This window comes from Mirounga angustirostris, unplaced genomic scaffold (genome assembly GCF_029215605.1).
Source record: "Mirounga angustirostris isolate CCGP_5_RB_7025 unplaced genomic scaffold, mMirAng1.0.hap1 SCAF_4, whole genome shotgun sequence".
In the NCBI taxonomy this organism is placed as follows: domain Eukaryota; kingdom Metazoa; phylum Chordata; class Mammalia; order Carnivora; family Phocidae; genus Mirounga; species Mirounga angustirostris.
Window position 1 is genome coordinate 12622248 of NW_026991712.1, and position 13627 is coordinate 12635874.

Below are 13627 nucleotides of genomic sequence, written 5' to 3' on the forward strand. Positions count from 1 at the left end.
GGTTGCTTTAAAATTACTAGAAAGGTTTTGATGGGGAAAGAAAGGAGAATCAGTACTGATGGCATGTTTACTGTGGACCAGGCACTCTGCTACATGTTCCTCATTAAACCTCACAATGACCTTGTAAGCCGGGCAAAGATATGCCCATTTTCCTGATGACAAAACCAAGACTCAGGGAAGTTAAACAATCTTTGCAAAATCACATAGCCAGGAAATGGCAGGATTAAGATATAAACCCATATCTGCTGCTAATCTATTTAATGAATGAATATTGAGATATTGTATATTGAGAGATGATACATGCAAAAGAGTAATTTTTTAGGTGCTGAGGATTTCACAGTGAATAAAACAAACATGAGCCTGCCATTCTGAACTTTAGATGCAATCAAAAAATGATATAAAAATATATGCACTTACTCATGGCCACTGAATTGTACACTTTAAAATATACCAAATTGATAATAACAGTTATCTCAAGGGTGTTCTCCAGCAAGATATTTGGAAGGGGAAAATATTAATAGCTTTATTTTTATATTAATTTCAGTTTATTTTTAAATTTCTAACTTTTGGGGCACCTGGGTGGCCCAGTCAGTTAAGCATCTGCCTTCGGCTTAGGTCATGATCCCGTGGTCCTGGGATCGAGCCCTGCATCGGGCTCCCTGCTCGGCAGGGAGCCTGCTTCTCCCTCTCCTTCTCCCCCTGCTTGTGCTCTCTCTCTCTCTCTGTGTCAAATCAATCAATCAATCAAGCTATCTTTAAAAAAAAATTCTAATTTTTACTTTAAAAATAATTTTAGACTTACAAAATGTTGCAGAGCTCCCATATACCCTTCAGCCAGCTTCTCCAAATGTTAATTTCCTATATAATTATGGTAAAATGATCAAACCAGGAAGTTAATGATGGGACAATAGCATTATCTGATTTATAGACCTTATGCAAATTTTACCAATTGTCCCACTAATGTCCTTTTACAGTCCAGGATCCAGTCCAGATTCCATATTGCATTTGGATGTCATGTCTTCTTATTACTCTTTCAGTCTGGCCTTTGTCCTTCATGACTTGACACTTTCGAAGAGTCCTGGCTATTTTGTAGAGTATCCCTCAGTTTAGGTTAGTTTGATTTTTTCCCGTGATTAAATTTGGGTATGCGTGTTTCGTAAAAATACCATCACCAAGGAGATGCATAATGTCGCTGTCTTATTATAAATGGCAATTTAATAAGAATACTTGCATAAGGTTATATCTGTTACATCTGCCAGATTTCTTCCCTATGAAGTTAACAATTTCCCCCTTTGTATTTAGTAACTACTTTGTGGGGAGCTATCTTGAGACTATACAAATAACCTGTTTCTCATCATACTTTCACCCATTAATTTTATTACCTTCATGAATCTTCCCTGCAACAATTATTACTGCAGTGTTCCCCAAATGGTGATTTTCTATTTCTATTATTTCTTCTACTTTTATTAATTAAAATTCTGCTATAAGGGTGAGTTTTCCCTTCTCCCCCATTTATTTCTTCATTCTTTTAAAAAATGTATATTAGTATAAACTCATGGATGTTTAGTCTATGAGAGTTATAACCCATTTCTGTCAGTATTTATTTTATTACACATATTTATCCTGATTGGACCATTAGGACCTTCAAATTGGCTCCTGGATCCTTTTAAAATGATACCATGATTTGTAAAGTGTATTCTTACTCTGGTACCACAAAATAAGATGGTAAACTGGTTCTAAGGAAGAAAGAAAGAAAGAAAGAAAGAAAGAGAGAGAGAGAAAAGAAAAGAAGAAAAGAAAAGGCTATGATTTTTGTTTGTTTTCAGATTTCCATTGTGTGAATATTCATGTCCAATTTTAAGCTACAGACAGTTTGCTAATGAGCTCCATCTTGTCCTTCCTTGCCTCAGCCCCAGAATCAGCCATTTCTCCAAGGAGCTCTGGCTATTTTTGTTGGATAATGTTATTTGGAAATCAATATGTGGGTGTTAGTTGTGCTAATTGTTGTTGAGATGCCATCTGCACCTAAGCTCACTCAGAGATGAGAGGAAGAATTTAGGTACACATCCTCATCTGCACACACATTTATATACATTTATATCACTACCTGTGTATATATTAACAATTATGAGGTCATACTGATATTTTTTATTCTAATTCAACACCACAGGGTTTATTTTTGCCATAATCCTTTCTATACTTATAAATCCTTTCTCTGATGGTGAGAAATCTGGTCCTTTCATTATCCACAATGAATATATTTGGTTGGTCTTAGAATACACATTACATTTCAGTATTGTTAACCTATGTCTTTGTGAAAAGAAATTTACTGCTAATAATATATATACTAGTAAACACTAATATATAATAGTACTACTACTATAATATATAAATAACCTTTGTTCAGGGTTTTTCTTGTCCTTTAGCCTTACAATATACTGTCAAAATACTATTTTCAAAGTAACTTAGGTTAGTTTTTCTCTTCCCCACATGCATCAGTGTGGTAATGCTGTTCTGTTGTAACACAGTTAGGTTTATTTGTTACTATTTACATTCTGCTGGGTTTTCTTCACAGCCTGATTTTAATCACTTATACATATTTTTGAGTATATGAACATTATCATTGTTTTAAGAGTCAAAAGCTCTTAAAATATCTTATAGAAAGATATATTCAGAGACTCTATCTCCCACCCTTACTCCTTATTCCTACCCACCCTCTCTTTCTACCTTGTCTCTACCCACTCCAGGTGGGTACCAATCTTATTAGTTTCTGGTTTATCCTTCCTGTACTTCTGCATATTTGAGTAGGTTCATGTTTATTCTCCTCTATCTCCTTCTTTCTTACAAGAAGGGTGGCATACAATGGATAATCTTTTGCACTTTGCATTTTTCACTAGAAATTACTCCACATCAGTATAGAAAGATTTTCCTTATTCTTTTTATAAGTGTATAGGACTCCATTGGGTGGATGTACTGAGTTTATCCAATCGCTCTCCAAGGTACTGGGCATTCAGATTGTTTCCAATATTTTGCAGTTGTAAACAATGTTCCAAGGAAAGCTCTTTGCATAAGCATTTTTCCTATTGGAAGTGCAGTTTTATGATGAATTCCTAAAAGCGGGTTTGATGAGTCAAAGGTAGGTGAAAGTGTAGTTTTGTGCATTATTGCCAAATTTCTTTCTAAAATGTTTGTATGAGTTTGCATTCCTACCTGCAATGTATGAGTTCCTGTTTCCCAACAGCCTTGCCAATGAAATACATTGTTAAATATTTGAATTTTTGCCAATCTTGTAGGTAAAAATGATATCTTAGTGCTTATTATGAGTGAGATTAAACATCTTTTCATATATTCAAAGGCTATTTTTATAGGTTTTCTGTGATTTGTCTGCTTATGGTTTTCCTCATTTTAAAAAAATCAGGCTTTTGGACTTTTGCCCCAGGAGGTTTTAGTGTCCTTTATAAAGTAGTCATATTAACTTCTTGTTTGTGGTATATGACTTAACATGGTATAAGACTTACCCTGCTCCGAAGCTAAGGAGGAATTTATGAATGACTTATACTTTATCTCCCACTGTTTTTAAAATCCCACATATTTTTCAATAAGCCATGATCAAACTGTATCTGGAGAGGTACAGCAGGTGTTTGTGTCATACCTAGAATAAACTCTGCAGACTTACTTTTGATGGAGAGCATCCAGGCACACTATCTATGAGGCAGTCACCTCCACACTACAGTCCTTTATAAAAGGGCGGTCAACACGGCCATCTTGCTTTTACCCATGTTTCATTTCCATCTCTTTTCATTGGAGCAGCCAGAGCCTCACTTAAGTCAGATCATGTCATCCATTACTCAAATTGCTGTAGGCACCCTGGTCTTGCTTCCCTTGACCTCACTAAGCTGCTTCTGTCTCAGAGCCCTTGCATTGCCCTCCTTCTGCTTAACAAGCTCTTTCCTCCAGTTATCTGTGTAGTTCACTCTTTCCATTGGCTCTATCATCTCTCACCTGGCTCCTGGTCAGTGAGATCTTCTGTGATCACTCTATTTAAAATAGGAATCCATCTATACTTCCATACTGCTCACCTTCTTTCCCTACTTTATTTCACTTTTCATTATGTGATACCATTTTTATTTTACTTGTTTCCTTGCCCACTGCCCATCTTCTTCTAGTAGAAGTAAGGCTTCATGAGCACAGGAGTGTTTGTTATTTTCACTGTGTTAGCCCTTGAGTCTACTTATGGCAGCATGTTGTGCGTAGCAGACATTCAAAAGAGACTTGTTGAAAAAATGCATTAATTATTATATTAGTTTGGTTTGGTTGCATTCTCAATAATATAAGAAGTTTCTAGAGAATGATCAAAGAAACATATTTTTGAAGAATTGATAATAATGTCTATTGTGACTCAGAATCAAAGAGTTTATGGCTGAAAGAAACCTTAGGGATTATATGGGTTGCTGTTGCCTCATTCAAAAGGAAGAACTGGAGCCCACAGAAGTGAAAAGATTTGCCTATCACCCCGCAGCCAATCCAGCTCTTGGGCACTGAGTCCTGTGCTTCTCAATCACAAAGGTGGGAATCCCATTTATGTCTCTGTCTGTACAGGGACTTGAGGGATCAGGCAGGAAGGTCAGGGTGGTGTGAAAATTTTCAATTCATTTGATCCAGATAGAAAGCCAACATGGTCAAAGAATGTGCCTGAAGCCTATTTTTTAATCCATTTTTATCATGCTGGTTTTGAACAAACCAGGATGAAGAATTCTCTTTTTATTTTACTTAGGAGGTTTGTTTACTATTTCTTGTCTGACAGTGATGTTCAGACATTATTATTTTTTTAAATACCCAAAAAACACCTTATAGAGGACTTTATAGTGAGACAGAGATATAAGAAATCCCCCCACATTTTTGCCACTATTAATGACAAAAGAGGGCCTAGATACTAGATTTTCAGATTCTAGACATGATCTGTCTAGAAAACCCAAGCCATTGCTTAATTTCCAAAAATTCTATGCCATAACAAGCATTTAGCTGAAGAATTAATTTTAGACAATTTGTTATACAGTTCATCGAGATTATGGAATATGTACATTGATTCAACAAACTTTTTGTTTTTTACTTCTTGGCTTTGAGCAAGTAACTTAATTGGTCCTAGTCTGAGTTGTCATATTTGTAAAAGGAGGACAATAATACATCACAGGAGTTGCTAGGAGAATTAATTGTTGTAAAATGTTTATAATAGTCCTTAGTATATAATATGGACCCTTACATAGAAGGCATTATTGTAATTCTTATTTCCTTCTTGTTATTATTTTGCTTTATTATTGTTAGTGATAGTCTTAAAGCAGAGACTGTTTTCAATGGCTTGACTATTTTTAGGGTCTTTACCTAAGGCATCGGAACAGCAGGGGCTGTCCTACTAAAGGCAGGTCATCCCGACCATTTCTCAACCCATATGAAAGAGAATCACTGAGAATAGTACCTCAAGTTAACTTTCATTCCCCCCAAGGACAGTTTCCAATCCCCTAGGCAGAAGTAATATCTCCTTTGAGAAGTTGGAGGCAGCACTTTATCAACAAAAGCACAAAAGCTCCTTTTGGAAAACAGAGTTATTGTGTTCTTTGTTCTGAGTTTGTGATGCATTAAAACTCTATCTTCATGTCAGTAGCACAGAACTTTGATTTTGTCCCCTCTGAGCAGAAAAAAAGCTTCCCTTAAAATAAGCATTGTTGCTTTATTTCCCACAATTAGAGCCTTTTATTTAACTTGGTTGAACTTAACTTTTTAAATTTTATTATTGTTTTAATACTCATTTTTTTCTGGTTATTCTAGCCATACAGTGGTGATCAAGAAGGGTAAGAGCTCTGCCTTCAAGAAACTTATAGACTAGTAGTTTTTCAGGGTCTTCTCTCTCTTTTTCTATGATGTATTTCATTTAAATATAGGCAAAGATGATGGCAGTTGTTCTACAAATAGTCCCGATGTTGAAATTTTAAGTACAAAGCCATTATTTACTTAAAAGATGTATTGGGGAAAAGAAGGTCCAAATCTGTTCCATAGAAGATTATTGGAGTAGAGCAAATGATACAGAGTAAGAAACTTAATTGCTTCATGCAATGTATGTAAGGGTATAATTTACTCTTCAGGTGTCTTTATTGGTTAGGCAAACCAGACAGCCATGTACCAAAAAGATCATAAATGGTTTGCAATGATTCAATAAGATTTGTCCAACAGAGACACTCATGGGCCCAGTTTCATTAATACATAAATCTAATACTTAGGCAAGCTGCTCTGGAAAGGGCTGAAGAATACATGAGAAATTTAGGCCCAGAATCCTAATGCAGGAGTCACATCAGCAATATGGTCACATACAGAGAGTTTTCTCAGTCTGCTAGGCATAACTACTGAGAGAGTAAAAATGTTGGGGGTGGGAAGGGTGGCATATATGTTGCTGCCCATGGTCCTGAAAATCGTTTCTGCTTTGGGCTCATTCTCATAATCCTAAGATAATGATGGCTCATGTTCAGTCTTGCCCCACTTGTCCTGAACAAAGTCAGAAAAAGGCAATGACAGGAGATAAAAGAGAAAAGAGAAAATAAAAATGAGAAAAAATATAGTGAGAAGGAAGAAGGGACATAACCCTTAAAGAGTGATAGGAGAAAATAAAATGAAAGTCCTTAATTTCTCAATCATGTTCAAATAATTGCAATAACCAAAAAAGAAAATGTCTTGTACTTTGAAATATTAAGTGTTGTTACATATTGGGTTTCCTGGGAAACAGTCTGTGAGACAAAGTTAGAGTAAACATACAGGGTATTTTAAGTCAAGCCCTTAGAATTGATACCTGTTGATGGGAAGAGGAAGAAATAGGATTGCGAGGGCAAGGAGTCAAGCCACACTGCAATCTCAAAACCTTAGCTGACCCCATGGGAAGGGCTGAAGCCAGACTAGCCCTCCAGAATTATTTCAAGTTGGGTCAGGCCTTTAAATCTCCACATCGATCAGTCATTGAGTCTGAGTTGTCCTGGGAAGGATCCCTGAGGTGGTCTCTAGAACTAAGGCAATCCTTGGAAAGACTTATAGCTGGGGACAAGTTCTCCATTGATGAGAGATGTGGGTGGCCCACCACAGTGCCCACTGCAGGGGTCCTGGGTCACACTGCTTCTTGTCTATGTTTATGCATAAGTATAATACCTCTTGAGTGAACTCATGGCAGTATTGTATATCTCTTTCTATATATACATTCTACCTCACATTGAATCAATAGTTTTCTCCTTATAATTTCCCCCCATTCATCCTCACCTGACTAATTCCTTATTCACATTTCATTCCATCAGCTCTTTGGAGGCAGCTGCCATGCTTCATCACCACCTCCAAATCTTCAGACCTTTTCTTTTCCTGGTGCACCATCCTTGGCTCCAACAAAGTTTTTTGAAATGACAATAATTTCTAAGTCATCCTTTATCTTTTGCACTCTTCTATCATTATATTCTTACTGGCAGAAGTCTTTCATAAAAATAATACCTAGAGCTATAATACCTGTGAAAATATAGTCACAAAGCCACTTGTGAACACATTTTGGAAGCTAAAAATTTTGGCATCCATTTGAACTATGTATATGGAGAAGAGTATCAGAGCATAGTTATGGAAAGAAAAGAAGAGAGTTAAATATGAGTACATAAAAATTAAAAAAAATATTAAAAATATGTAATTTAGAAGTAAAAAATATCAGGCTGGCAGAATAAAAAATCAAAGCAAGGAGGAGGGGTTCATAGGCTATCCATTCTTCTATTCAATAGAATCCTTCAAAGCTATTCAGTCTGATTTTCACCACTCAGCTTGACCCATGAGAAGTGGGCCTCCAATATTCTTACCTTCTTCCTTATCTTGGTTCTGGACAGCTTGCTCTACTTATATTGCATTCTACCTCACCTAAAGCTACTCCCTTCTAAGCTTCAAACTCATGGTCCACCTGATCCCACCTCACCTTTTTGAACAAATGAATTGGCATTGTTGCTCCAGGAGCAAGCTATGCTTTCCTCACCTGTGATTTAAATCTTTCCTCTCTCTATATTTAAAAGACATTTAAGTTCCAGGAGAGCAGAGACTATACTGTTTTACTCACCACTTTATTGCTGGTGCCTGGCATCAATGAGTCTTGGCTGACTGGATGGTGCCTGATGTAGCTGCTGACAAACATCTGCATTTCCTGGTCTGTATTTGGGACTGTCTGGCTCAGCCCATCCCATAAACATGTTACTCACTTAAGCTCATGTCATATGAGAGGGAGGCCAAAACAGTGAGCCACTCTTCCTCTCTGTGGAGAGGAAGAACAAGCTGCCAAAATTCCCAGTCCTGGACAGCAAGCAGTTAACTCTGGGGAAGGGAGAAAGGAGAAGACAATGGGGGAATGGTCTTCATTTTCAGGGGCATCTGCTTCCCCAAATGAAACATTTGGAAGTTTTTTTGAGTGCTTGTGAGGGGCGGATTTAAAATGGAACATGTGAAGGGAGGTTATTTAAATTCTGATCTAACTGTGTGGCCTATCTTCATGCCTGCATTAAAATTGTTCAGGCTTTGACCATCCACCCCCGTCATTTTGTTTGGATTAGCCGAGGGCTCCACTTGTGTGGTACGTTTTGATTTTGTCTGACACAGTATTCCCATCCCATCCTCCCTCAAGAAGTCTGGGGAAAAAATGTACTGAGCTGAGAAGTCACAATCTCAGCTTTTTTATGCTTCCAAGGAAACTTAACAGGAAATGGCTTTGCTTTGCCATATTTAGGATAGCTTAGAATACAGATTCACAGAGAGTTTTCCTCAAGTTACATTTTACACAGAAAACTCAATGACAGATGCAAAGAAAGAAATGATCACACAATCCAATCCCAGGACACTTAGAGTATGATTAAAGCTTTCCATTTAATAGATGAGGGAATTGATTCCTGCTGAGAGAAAAGGTTTTACTCAAAGCCACAAAGTGAACTATAGATAGTTTAAGAAGTAGGACTGGAATCCAGGTCTCTTGCTACTAGTAGGCACGAGATAGAAGTTAAGCTAAAGCATACCCTATGGAGCCATGTAGTTTGTATGCTTTCATTTTTTAACTCTATTGTTCCATTTCCCAATGCAGTGACCAAAAGCAATATTCCTCAGGTTTTGTCACCTGGATCTGTGTGTGTTTGGGGGTGGGTGGGCTCAGGGAACCATGTCAAGAATGTGGTCTAGGCGGTTCCTGACTGAGGGAGTTCTACAGGTTCTATAAAGGCAAGAGTAGTAAAGGTAAGATCAACTAGTCTAGAGTTGTAAGATGCTTATAGGATATTATTCTCCATAACTTAGAGATTTTCTTCTTCTCTTTCTCTTTAACAGAAGAATGAGGACACTTAGGGCAACAGAAGTATGTTAAACACCAACTTGTGCCTTACATTGTTTTCACTCTAGGGAAACAACAAAACACAATCCCCGCAACAGAGTGGCAAAAGGGAGCCTGAACCAAATTTTTTGCAGGACCTCTACCTGGGAAGGGTATGTGCCCCAGTCATGCTGTAGGGAAACAGCTTTAAAGTAGGTCACAAGGCAGGCAAGAGTGTGCATTAGCTTCCTTAACTTTGTCAGGGCACAGGAGGGAAGAAAGGAAAAGTGAGAATCTTTGTTTGAGAGGGTGTTCTGGAATATTCCAAGGTCTGCCTTGATTTCCTACTAATGGTCCTTCATTAGGCCACACCCAAGGCTTTGATCCATCCCAGTCCTAGAGACAGTTCTATGATGAAGAAGCTTCAACCCCACTACAATTGGAGGAATGGAAAGGCCAAGATTTAGCGGGTCTTTTAAGCAGATCGATATATAGCCCCTGTGTTGTACAATGGTAGCTCTCTAGTCCCCTTCACAAGTTATGCTGGATTACTCTGGTTAAACAGCAGTATCTGCATTAAATACACCTTCACTTTACTTGAATACTTTTGAGACACTAAGCAATGTGAATGTTGGGCATTTTATAGGTATTATATTTGATCCCAACAACAATATTTAAATGCAAATTATTATCAATGGATAGTCTATAGAAAAAGATGATGGAGAGCCAAAGAGATAAAGTATTTAACCCAAGGTCACATGGCTGGGTTGCTATCTTGCATGATGGTTAGGAACATGGACTCTGGAAACAGAATACCTAGGTTCAAGTTTTAGCTTTGCTGCTTGATAGCTGGGCTAAAGCCTCTCAGAGAATTCCAATTAATCCCTGCTCTTGGTATTCATAGACTGTGTAATCCCCTCCCATTGAATAGCTTGTTTATAACTGGTAGAATATGGCAACATTGTATAGTTGGCATTTTGGTGATTAGGTTACAAAAATTGTCATTTCCATATTCCTAGCAGACTCTCTCTATTATTGGCTTTGATGAAGCAAGTTTCAATGTGGGAAGAGGCCCTTACGGCAAGGAACTAAGAGTGACTTCTGGTCAACAGGCAGTGAAGAGCTGAGGCCTCCAGTCCAACAGCCCATGAGGAGCTGAATTCTGCTAACGGCCACATGAGTTAACCTGGACACACATCCTTCCCTGGTCAAGCCTTCAGATGAGATCCCTTTCATAGAGGATACCTTGATCATAGCTTTATAAGAAACTGTGAAACTGGATAAGCCATGTCCTGATTCCTTACCCATAAGAAATGTGAGACGATAAATATGTGTTGTTTTGAGCCTCTAAATTTTGGGGTAATTTGTTACACAATGATAGATAATGCAGGGGTCTTGGACAAGTTGCTTGACCTCCCTTTGCCTCAGTTTCTTACCTTTAAATAGAGACAAATAAGATGACTTATTTCATAGGGCTACTGGGAGGATCCTGTGAGGTTATATATATGAAGGCTGACACTTGGGAAATGCCAACTAAGTGTTAAAGAAGCAAAGCTGACCAGTCAAACCTGAGTCTGGATGCTGCTCAAGCCCCTCCCCCTACAGGCTCTCTTGCACCATGCCAGTCCATAAGAATCTTATCTTTAATATCTACTTCACAACACATTTATTGTCTTGTCTGTTGTCTCTTCTTGCATCCCTACATTTACCTTATTCCCAATTCAGTGTTATCCTCAGTTCCTAAACCCATTCTTACCGAGAACCAAACAGGGATTTGGTTTCTTCCCTTTACTGCCCGGCATCCTTTCTTGGGCCCCTGTTTTTTCTTGACCTCTGGCTTCCCATGCCCAGCTTAACTCATGCTCAGTTTCACCGGCCACATTCCTAAGCATGGAACTATAGGTGTTCTCCTGGAAAACTGGAAAGAACAATGACTAAGGTGAGGAGCTGTGTCCTCTTGTTCCGGTTCTTCCTCAAGGAAGTCCATTCACCATTTCCTACATCTCAGTTTATCATGTGGCCTGGGGGTTATAACATCTGCCTCTCAGAGAGAGTACACAGCCTTAACTGAAATGAGGGAGACAGAGTGATTGGCGGGATGTAGGTAGAATGAGCCTTCCCTCCCATTCCTCAGCTGATGTTCCATGGTTCTGCCTATAAATGCTTCAAGCAGAAGCCATGAAAAGGACTAGAATATCACTCCTTCTTGGTCATGATCTTTCTCCCCACTCTGTCCTGACTTCTTTCCCACTGGAAATGCTGTTTCTATTTGGGAAAATAATAGCCAACTTCAGAGAGATCATCAGTCCTGCAAGTTTTCTGGATATAGATGGAGCTTCTGGGGCAAAATGTCAGCAGGTTTTAGACTTTCCACTGCCTTCCCTCATGTCCTCCTTCTATCTGTCAGTCATAGGAACCCTGCCCTTCCTTCCTAGCTTTATCCCAGGTACCTGCTTGTTAAGACTTCAAGGCTATAGCCATATATAGCCACCAAGTGTCCCAGATTTTCCAGTCTGATCAACCCTGTTATCATGCAATTTTTTTTCCACTTGCTGCCCCTTGACTCTCTCAGCCTTATTTGCTTCATTCATAAATGAGGTTAGAAGCCTTATTTTGGAGCACAATAATAATGTACATAAAATGCCTAGTACACAGGCACTCAGTGTAGGGATGGTTTTTATCTTAACTAGAGGTCATGCAAAGCTAAATTGTTTATCTTCGTAAAGTTTTGCTATGCATGTATTGATAAATTTTTAAAAAATCCTTTGTCAGGATTATTTATTCCTACAAAACCAGACATTCTTCAGGATGTCAGTAATGCTGTGAGTGTGGTGTTGGTCACTGTAATGGGGGCTGAAAGAAGGACTGTGCAGTTGGGACCAGTCTAGGCTGTAAGCTCAGCTCAGCCATGTTCAGCTATGTGACCTTGGCAAGCTTCTTCCTCATTCACTTTCCTCTTCTGGACAGTCATGATCATAGACCCTACCTTGCAAGCATTTTATATACATGAGCGATCTGTCGTATGCTAGATACTCAGTATGTTAACTCCCTTGCCTTCACAAATGGTCTTTCCAAGATAATCCACTTTTCCTAATTGAAGCCGGTCCTTGCCTTGCTCCAGCTGATGAGGGATTTTGCATTGTTAATGTTCCTCCCTGAGAGTTGCTTCAGATTAGGCACCTAATGCCTGACCTCAAACATGGATAACCCACCCCCCCTCCCCACCCCGCCTCGTTTCTCATCTAGAAAAATCTTTCTTCAAAATTCAAAAGGCCAAGGGGTCTTCCGAGGGAAGTGAAATCCCTTTATACTTTGCCAGAGAACTTTCCCACAAAGAGGAAGTTCTACAAATACTCGGGTGACATCACCGAGAAAAGGCTCTTGTTCCCCCGGGGCCCAGCCTCCCTGGAAGATGACAAGGGTTAGGGATAGAGAAAGCCCCGGCCACTTGTCGGATTTGGCAAGCGGCAGCCAACAGCTGGTCCGGCCGGTTAATTAGCCCCGCACTCCTCTCCCGTCCGGCCTTTACTGGCAGAAGCAGAACAGAGGCAGAAGCAAGCAGCTCTGGCCTGCTTTGCTCTTTCTATTAACAAAGCCCAGTGCCATCGGATTACCTTGGCCCCGAGCCAGGCCTGCTCGCCGTTTGCCTGCCTGTGCGTTGCCATGGCAATGGCTATGCGTCTTTTGCCAAGGCAGCAGCTGGTGGATGGGTAGCGATTACCTACCAAGCAGATTAACTAGCTCCAAAGTGCAGACCTTTCTGTGACAAGTCAAAGAGGAGGGAGGTTCGAGACGCAGACAAGGAGGGTGGGGTCTCCGCACTTTTTGACCCATCCCCCCAATTTTCATTTCCGAACAAAAGATGATTATCCTCCTTCGTTTGTCCAGATGCCCATCCGCTAAGCACACAGGCCCATCTTGCATCATCTTTTCCCGAGGAGAGGCAGTCAACAATTTGGTCTTTGTCCTTGCTGCGAGAGACAGGCTACTCGCCCCCAGCATCCTGCAGCCCTAGCAGCGCCTTCCACACTGCAGTGCAGGGCTTTGGGGGAGCAAAGGGGTTCAGGCAATGGGAAGAGTTTCCCGGAAGAAAAGGCAGTATCCACTTTGATGGAATCGTGAAAACTTTGTGGGAAACATAGGGTGATGATGGCTTTCACCTAGAGGAGATTCCCAGGGAATTCTGGGACCCCGAGTTATAGGATGGTTTTTTTCATGGCAAATTTTATGCAGGAAGCATTTATTAAACACCAACTGCATGCAAACTTAGTTTTTACTGAA